The sequence below is a fragment of the Phoenix dactylifera genome, unplaced genomic scaffold, assembly GCF_009389715.1.
Source record: "Phoenix dactylifera cultivar Barhee BC4 unplaced genomic scaffold, palm_55x_up_171113_PBpolish2nd_filt_p 000801F, whole genome shotgun sequence".
NCBI lineage: Eukaryota > Viridiplantae > Streptophyta > Magnoliopsida > Arecales > Arecaceae > Phoenix > Phoenix dactylifera.
Window position 1 is genome coordinate 41,711 of NW_024068168.1, and position 9,053 is coordinate 50,763.

Genomic DNA, 9,053 nt, shown 5'->3' on the forward strand with positions numbered 1-9,053 from the left:
GTAATTATGCTTAAAGAAGGGCCATAAAATTGATTAAAAAACTGAGATAATGCTTGGGTTATCCCATGGCACTTCATGGTCAAGGTAAAGGAAAGAATTTGTCCCGGAAAGAATCTCTGTGAGAGAAAGTAGGGGCATTATGGGAAATTCACTCCATCTAATTAATAAAAGTCCCCCCCCCCCCCCTCCTCCCTTTTCTTTCTCTACCCTCCAAGAAGTCCATCTCCAATCCCCCTATCTTTCTTCCTGATGGCCCGGCTGGATCAGGAGTAATGTGAGGGAAGGAAAACCAAGACCAAAACCAAAAAAGAGAAGGGATGAAAGATAAGAGTGGCTTCAGACGCGCGTGTATCAAGCCAACCAAATCCCTTCTCTCTCTTTCTCCCCACCCAGAACAAAACTACTGTCCCCAACTTCCCAAATTGCCCCTCTGCAGGCCAGGAAACTCTCCACCTCCCTTCCATCAAGAGAGAAGACTCGTAGCCAGCTCCTGTTCCCGTTTTATATGGGGCCTTTGCTTCCTTTTGGTCAGCCTCCCGGAGGCCTTCCATTGGCCCGAGGCCTTAGGCGACCGCCTCGGTCGCCTAGGACTCGGGCCGGCCCTGTCCAAAGCTATTTCTAGATACTTATGAATATAGGCTTAACCCAATCTATAATTCTATAATTTTGCTAGTTGTATTAACCCAATCCATAATTCTATAATTTTGCTAGTTGTATTAGCCCAATCCACGAATCCAATAAAATTTTCAGTCCAATTATTCAAAACAAACCCTCAATTATAAGCTGTAGTAGGAAATTCTGGAAAGACCAATAAATTCGTTGCGAGTCTTTATTTTTCTCTGAACATAACACAGTTAGTTAATAAATTCAATATTCTCCAACTCGCATACATGAGGACTAGGGGCAATATCTCTTGTTACCGCACTTGTGGCACTGCTCTATATAAATCCAGAAAATGCCTCTGACTTCTCTTGTTTGTGTCACTCATCTCGCTATCGCCAGACTACTCTAACTCAACTTTTGCATTATTGCTTTCCAAGCAGGCTTTGATATAAAAGCCATCCTCGAAAGAAACAATTGCATGTTAAGATCCTTTTTGTCCAGCTATCATCTTTGCAGTTTGTAATGCCTCAAACGCTGCATTCCTGCCAAATGGTATAAGATCACTTTGGCATTGCTCCATGACATGGACTACTTTACTAGAGGCTTTGGAGAGATACTCCTTGGATCCACACACTTCATCAAGAAGTTAATCATCTGAATGGTTGAGAGATGCTGCTGGGAGTTACTCTTTGCAGCACCAACAGATAATATCTATGAGCCAGATCGCATAAGCGACCTTGCATAAAGCTCGGTGATCATACCATTATGCTTCATCAAAGACATCGGCAAGCCCATATGAGTATTTACTTCGGTCACCTTCTCCACCTCCCACTCGATGTTGTGGATCACGCTGTCGGGGAGGACCACCATGTCCAGATGGACCATGGCGGTGAGGTCTACCTGGTTGGTTGCGCTCAAAGGTAAGGGCCTTCTCGATGAGCTCAACCAGCTTGCTACAATGAGAGTCAACGAGGGCAACAAGGATGGATTGGGTCGGCCTAGTCTTTCATCCCAGTTGGGTCAGGTCAACCTTATTGGGTTCTGGGCTAAGATAGGGCTGGGGCTCGGGTGAGATTTTGACAATTTTGAGTCATACTCAACTAAGGGCCTAGCCTGACCCAGCCTGCTTGATTCTAGCTCTAGCTAGTATCCTTGATGTTGGCATGATCGTCATTAATTAGCAAGCGAGATAGGCATCAAAGTAGAATCAAGTATGACATGTGAAGTTCATGTTATATTTTGCTACTGTAACCCTTTGGTTGATACCAATTAAGATGGTTCTTCAAATTTGTGCTCCTAAGGAATAAAGTTCTACATTTATCATGACCTCGCTAAATGTACACAAGTCCAATCATTATCTAGCCACTACCCCACCATAACAGTTCATAAATAACAACAAAAACAATTGCCATTCAAAATTTCTAGTGTTCAATAACATAAAATCTCTATATCTACCGGAAGATATTTATTTTCATCTTATCATGCAACACTTTTTTTTTGGTAATCATCCATTATTTTCAGTTATAATGGGCTGATTACAGTCGGATAGATAACAGCTGTTATTTCTATAACATCCACAATTAACTGTTCCGTAGGAGCCCGTTACGTAGAAATATCGGTGTTATTTGGGTTACGAAACCGTAAACCCTAAAAACCACCTCCCTCTCTCTTATCAGGCCTCCACATCACATAGAGGAGAAAAGAGATGTGGAGATCCACAGGAGCTAGGGTTTTCCTTCTGAGATCCTCCTCGATTCAGAGGCCTCTTCCGTTCCATCCCCAATGTCTTTCTGAAATTCTAACCCAAATCCCACCACCAAACCCGATTCCATCCAGATGGATTCTCCCCACTCCCACCACCAGAACCATAGATTCTTCTTGTCCGGCAGCGAGGCGGTATCCGGAGAGGAGGATGGCAAAAGCACTAGCTTTAATTTTGTGGAGCCGGACAGCGCGTCGATTTCTGAATCCGGTGAGGCTGCAATCGATAAAAAATTCCGGTTTTGGCGACAAATCTAATGCTTCTCCAATGGCGATGTTGATGAATTTGGTGAAAAAGGCGACACCTCTGGTGAAAATCCAGGCTTGATTTTGGAGGAATCAGAAAGTTGTTCGTTGGATTTTGGTGATGATAAGAGGGAGGTTGAGGGAGAGAAATGAGTTCTTCGTGGAAGAAGGTCTCCATGGTGATGTTGTGGCGGATATTTTGCGCTAGAGGACAGAAGTGCTTGATAGTCCCAAACATCTAAAAGTCTAAAACAACCTTATCTTGACTGCATTGCTACAATGCTCCAAAGGAATTGCAACAGAACGTTTGAGCTTGCTGATAACATTGATATTTCAGCGGCCGAGTCAGCTAGAGGTCTTCAAACAACTGTTGAGATACTCAGGTATCCTGACCTTCAAAAACCTCTGCTTTAGTGGGAATATTTTGTGACTTCTGAGTTTCTATTGAATAGAAGTGCTCTTTCATCTTAGGGGTTCACTTCTATCGAATTATGAGTTGGTTCCTGTGTATGCTTTGCTTAGTGATGAAAAACACATGTTTAGGTACACTGTTGGAGAATAATTAGTATATAAATATATGCTTATCTGAAAAAGTTAGAAACTCCACTTCTTGCCCTTTCCAAACTTTACCATAATAGAATTCTGTGTTTACTTGTTAAATTAATTCAAAATTCGTCAGTGTGTTGATGATGTATCCTAGTGTGGACCATCCCCTAAGTTCATCTGGGAAGGATATTGTAAATTCTTTGAGAATTTCTAGATTATCCAAGTTTTAACTGCAATGTTGTTGATGATGTTTGGGATGGCATAAGGCCCTAAGAGTACATTTCTGAATAAAATGCAATTAATTTTACTTTTTCTCTTCCTTTTAGGAGAGTAAACTAATAACTGATGACATGTTAGGGATGTATTTATGCAATTAACTTTGCAGATGTTGGATTCTTTACAAACACCTGGTATAGTTTATGTCTATTTTACAGGACAGGAAGTTTGTTTTCTCTATGCTTCTTGCTGAGAATGCATTGATACTAATGTGGATCCAACAAACCTGGTTCAAGTGATCTATGCTTCTGCCAGGAAGGCTTTTCAAGAAATGCATGTTCCTGCGACCGAAACTCAGAAGTAGAATTACACTGAAGCTCAAGAAAAAAAATGTGGTCATTTAAGACCTAATATTTTTAGCTAGTGATAGTTGTAAACATGACACACTATTTCTATTATTTTCATACCCAAAGCTTGATCTCATGTTAGGCCAGCTTGATAGGTCTCAGGCAGACTCATTTCTAGCTTTATTTTCTGTTACTAATTCAATGATCCTAAGTTGTGAGGACCTGGCCCTCTCATTAATTTGGCTCACCGGCCCATCTTGAGATAGGCTCATGTGGCCCGCATGTATGCATGTATGCCAATTTATGACCACATGCAGACTGAAAAAAAATAGCAAATCTTTCAATAATCTTCGTAGAGATACACTATAAAGGGTTTCCATTCTGTAACTACCAAAAATGGATTTCTATTATGTCACCATTAATAGTTTTCCTTTTTACGACCTATTCCAAAGAGCCCTTCATCCTTAAATCCCAATGCCAGCACCAAAAAGCCAAAGGCCCAAAACACCTTATATTTTCCCCCCCCTCATTTTTCTCTAAAGATGGCGGCCAAGCAGTCCTTGTTCATCGTCAGCATTCTCCTACTAGCTCTCGTTGTATCAGCCCACGACGGTCAGTATCACAAAAAATCCTCTCTCTCTCTCTCTCTCTCTCTCTCTCTCTCTCTCTCTCTCTCTCTCTCTCTCTCTATATATATATATATATATATATATATATATATATATATATATATATATATATACATATATATCGATCTCTATTTTTTTTATATAAAAGTTTGTTTCTTTCAGCTTAGAGTTTTTGGAAAGCCTAATGGCGTGTCTTTGCATGCTTTTGGTTGGCAATGTCGAGCATTTGCAATTTCGCTGGGACGTGCAACTACTCGGACGAGTGCCCCAAAGTGTGCATTTGTTATCATAACAATGAATTCATATATGTATATATATAGTATATATGTAAAACCTCATCCTCAAATCCAGAACCAAACTAAAATTTGTTTACAATTTCCGATATTGTATGGATGCCCTTCACCAAGGCACATGTCTATCGTCCCCATCTAGAACGGCAACTACTCTTTTTCGATATTGTAGGGATGCACCTCATTAAGCCCTGTATGTTATAAGACTTCATTGGAGGAATGGGAAAGTTCTGGGAAACTAGTATAAAAATAATGCCTAGCCTAAAGCTCGACTGCTTCTGGAACCGAGGAAACTTAATTGTATGCGCGCGATCAAGTCAATGGAGGCCTCATTTGGTATCTGGGTTCTGGATTCAGCAACCACAAGCGACCCCCCAAGACCACGTGCTTTGCCTTAAATGTCTCTAGGTACGCAGAGAAATTTTTATATCACCTTATAGGCAGAAATTCAGGCTTGTGTCAGCGCGTGGGATGGCTTTGGGCTCCCAGGAACCTAGAATGTACCTCAACTAATTCCCGTCTCCATGATGAAGGTCCTTCATCAGTTGAAGTAACCCAAGTCCGGCTGATGGCAATGCGGGACATCAATTCTATCCCCGAGTTATCCTTGCTTTACGAGATTTTTGACCGTAACCTGACCGACCAGCTGGAACATGCAGACTAGATAACTGAGAAATCCTCTACAAGGGAAACAGAGCAGAAACAGGTGTAATTATCAGTCTAGTTTGATCTAGCTTGCCCTAAACCCTATGTGGTGGTAGTGGTTCTTGCTCGGCTTCTACTATAATTAGCGGTTCATGTGGTGGTGGTGGTACTGGTTCTTGTGCGACTGCTACAATGTATTATTAGAACCGATATTTTTTTTTATACTTTTTATTTTTATTAGAGTAAAAAACAGATTTACACCATACCTTATCAACATGAGAGGGTATCAGAAAACTTTATAAGTGAGCAGGATAAATGATATAGTTAAACAAGATTGCCAATCATCTCGTAGTGATTTTCTCGATGCGAAAAAAAAAAAAACACACACATTATCTACTTTTGCCCATATTGGTTTGATTATGTAGTGCTTCACAACATATATATATACAGCCAGGTGCCTGCTCGTTCTTTGGACTGCAAGATTTTACTTTTAGTGAGCCCACATTTATAGATGATTCCTATATGTAGATTCTAAGGAAGAATTATTCGATTCCACTGGACAAGCTCCTGTCAACAGTGCAATGGGATACTGGTGCTACACCCCTCTCTTTTATGATAAACATTCGAAGGCGATACGGAAAAGTGCCGGTGGGCAGAGGCAGCTGGAATCTGCGCGTGACAAAGACCATGGGCAGCGGGGGTGGAGAAAAGTGGTGCAAGCAAAATTCGAGGTATGACAAAGAATAAAGTTGGCACACTCAAATTCAAGATGACACAATATTCGCTTGGAGGAGAAGATGATCAGGTTAGAACTAAGAAAAGCTCAGAAGATAGTTTAGCTCTCGACCCTTTTTCACTTTTTTTCTAGTAGAGATCTTATTTTGAGTTTGGCTTGAAAGTAAATGCCAGCTTGCCCAGACTCTCATGACCCCGAGTGACGCATCTAATAAGATTGATGGTTTCTCTTGCCATCGTTATTGCAGCCCAAGTACGCTATCTGTCTGATTTTTCAGATCGCTCACACGACGGCTAGATTTCAGGGCGCTGCAACGGACTCTCGTCCTCCAGGCATAGGTTAGAGGGATCTCTCCCAAAACGGCGTTGTACCATCAGGTATTGGGGAAAAAAATATAGACTGGTCAAGATTTTTAATTTGATAAGTAAAATACAACATGCATGCGCACACGAGAGAAAATTTAACATTATCTAGAAATAATAATCACTTGAGCAAGATATATTCGACTCGAGAATAAATCAAAATGCTTGCATTCTGTGTCTTACTTTTTTCTAATTCATGCATCTGAATTTTCTTTTCTCGTTTGTTGTTGCATCAAGCAAGGTAATTTGTTTCATTAACCGTACGGCATACTATAGAACACATGTTTCATGCATACAAAAAGATATATATATATATATAAATATATATATATGAGTTTATTAGGATGTTTATTGAGAAATATGTATATAACATTTTATATTTTTAATACATAAAAATTTAAAAATAATATTTAAAAGTATAAATTAGTTAGAATTAAATTTATCCTATAGTCTTTGTATCTCTTTCTTTGCCACCAGGGCCGGCCCGAGCCCAAGGTGATCGAGGCGTCGCCTAAGGCCTTGGCCAATGGAAGGCCTCCGGGAGGCTGACCAAAAGGAAGCAAAGGCCCCATATAAAACGGGAACAGGAGCTGGCTATGAGTCTTCTCTCTTGATGGAAGGGAGGTGGAGAGTTTCCTGGCCTGCAGAGGGGCAATTTGGGAAGTTGGGGACAGTAGTTTTGTTCTTTTTTTTTTGCTGAAAACGGATTTTCATACAATACGTGTACGAATACACCCAATAAAGTCAAAAAATACTAACTCACGGAGTGCCAGTGGCAGCTCCCCCTCCCCCCACCCAAAGGGTGTATCCTAAATGATGAGCCGCAAAGGCAGCCACCCAATCGGCCGCCCCATTGGCTTCTCTGAATACATGTTTGGCCTGGACGGCCACCCCAACTCCGCACATCATCCCTATATCCCGAACCAAGGGGTGGTCTGTGCCCTCACCCCTCAGCCTCTCCTGGATCCAACTGATGACTGTGGTGAGTCGCCCTTCAGGACAACCGAGCCAGCCTGCAATACTTGCCTCGCATATCGAAGACCCGCCCAGACAGCTCGTAGCTCTGCCCTGGGAACCGACGTGCCGAACAACTGACAGCCACCTGCTGCCACCACTCTGGAGTGCGGGTCCCGTATCACAAAGCTCGCACCACCTTACGCGCCTCCATCCAGAACCGATCCGTCGAAGTCGACCTTGAGGAAACTCGGGGGTGGGGTTCTTAGGTGAAGAACACCGTCTGAGAAGCTTCTGGAGTAGAGAGGGAACCCCTGGTGTCCCGAGCTATTAAATGGTCCATCTGAAGAAGGTCTGATCTCCAATGCATGTACTCACGCGAACTCCGCTACAAACCTCGGTGACACCCTGCGCTCACCGAAGGTGCGGGGCATTCCTGGCCAGCCAGATCTGATGAGCTGTGCAGGGTCGCTCTCATAGCCGGCCTAACATGTCCGAGGGTTGGCCAAGCCACTGCTGTATCATCTGTAAAAACTGAAGCCTCCCACACCAGACCTCCCGCGGGATCCCTGGCCCACTGTCATGCCGACCCCGCCCACGTACACTAGAAGAGCACGTGGTTGACCGACTTCTCAACACTGCATGTCGCGCACTCCGCTGGGATCCCCCAGCCTCGCCTGCTCAGCACTGCTCTCGTCGAAAGGCGGTCCCACGCCACCTTCCATAGAAAGACTGCCGCCCTCAGATGAAGCCCCTGTGGGATTTGGTATCCTAAATGTCATTCGTCAGCATATTTGATGATTAAATTTTGAAAATGAATTGACAAATTAATAAAGTGTTATTTGGCATTATTCATCATTTCATCTTCAAATGAACTCTTATATGATAAAGTCCTTAGGACTTATGTTATAATAAAGGAGGATTATCTTTGAGTCCTTAACTTGTTCGTAACCAAATGATATGTTGTTACTAGGACGACAACATTATCGAGATTAGATCATTGTGTGACATATACGTTGGTTGTCTCTAACCAAAGAGTGTGGAGACACTGGTATGCCACACAGGTGAAGTGTAGGAGTACATTTTACTGAACGTGACCAATTCCGGAATGCTCTACTGTCGAGAGATGTTCCGAGTAGATATGGATATAAGTTTGGCTCTCTGACCTGAGACCGGCAATCTGTGACTACCAAGCAATTCACTGTACTTTGGTACCGGACTACCTAAATTTCTAATTCAGTGACGGAAGGTCACTGGGTACAGTCAAGTACTTGCGTAGTCAGTTATGAGTCAAGATGGAATTGACCCCTCCTGAAAGCAAGAGATAATGTCTTATGATTAATTTAGCAAAACCTTGCCCAGGGTAATTCCAGTGAGGAGTCATGGATATCTAAAGTTAATCACATAATGGATGTACTAATTATTAGGGTTGACAGTGAGCTCTAAGTCATCCTGGCATTAGGAGTCAAAGGGATTGAATTATACAGTAACCATAGTCTAGGGTTTCAGAATATTTGCTTCGCATATATTCAGCCTATCCGGACGTCGGGTACCATTGCTAGATGGTTACATCGATTAGTGTAGGAAGTCGTTCCTATACTACCGGCCTAAGTTCGAACCTATGAGGTCACACACATAGAAGATTTCTGATTGATCAAGAAGGCTGATGAATTATTAAGAATTATTCAGGGATAATTTGGTCAATTTGATTGGCAAAT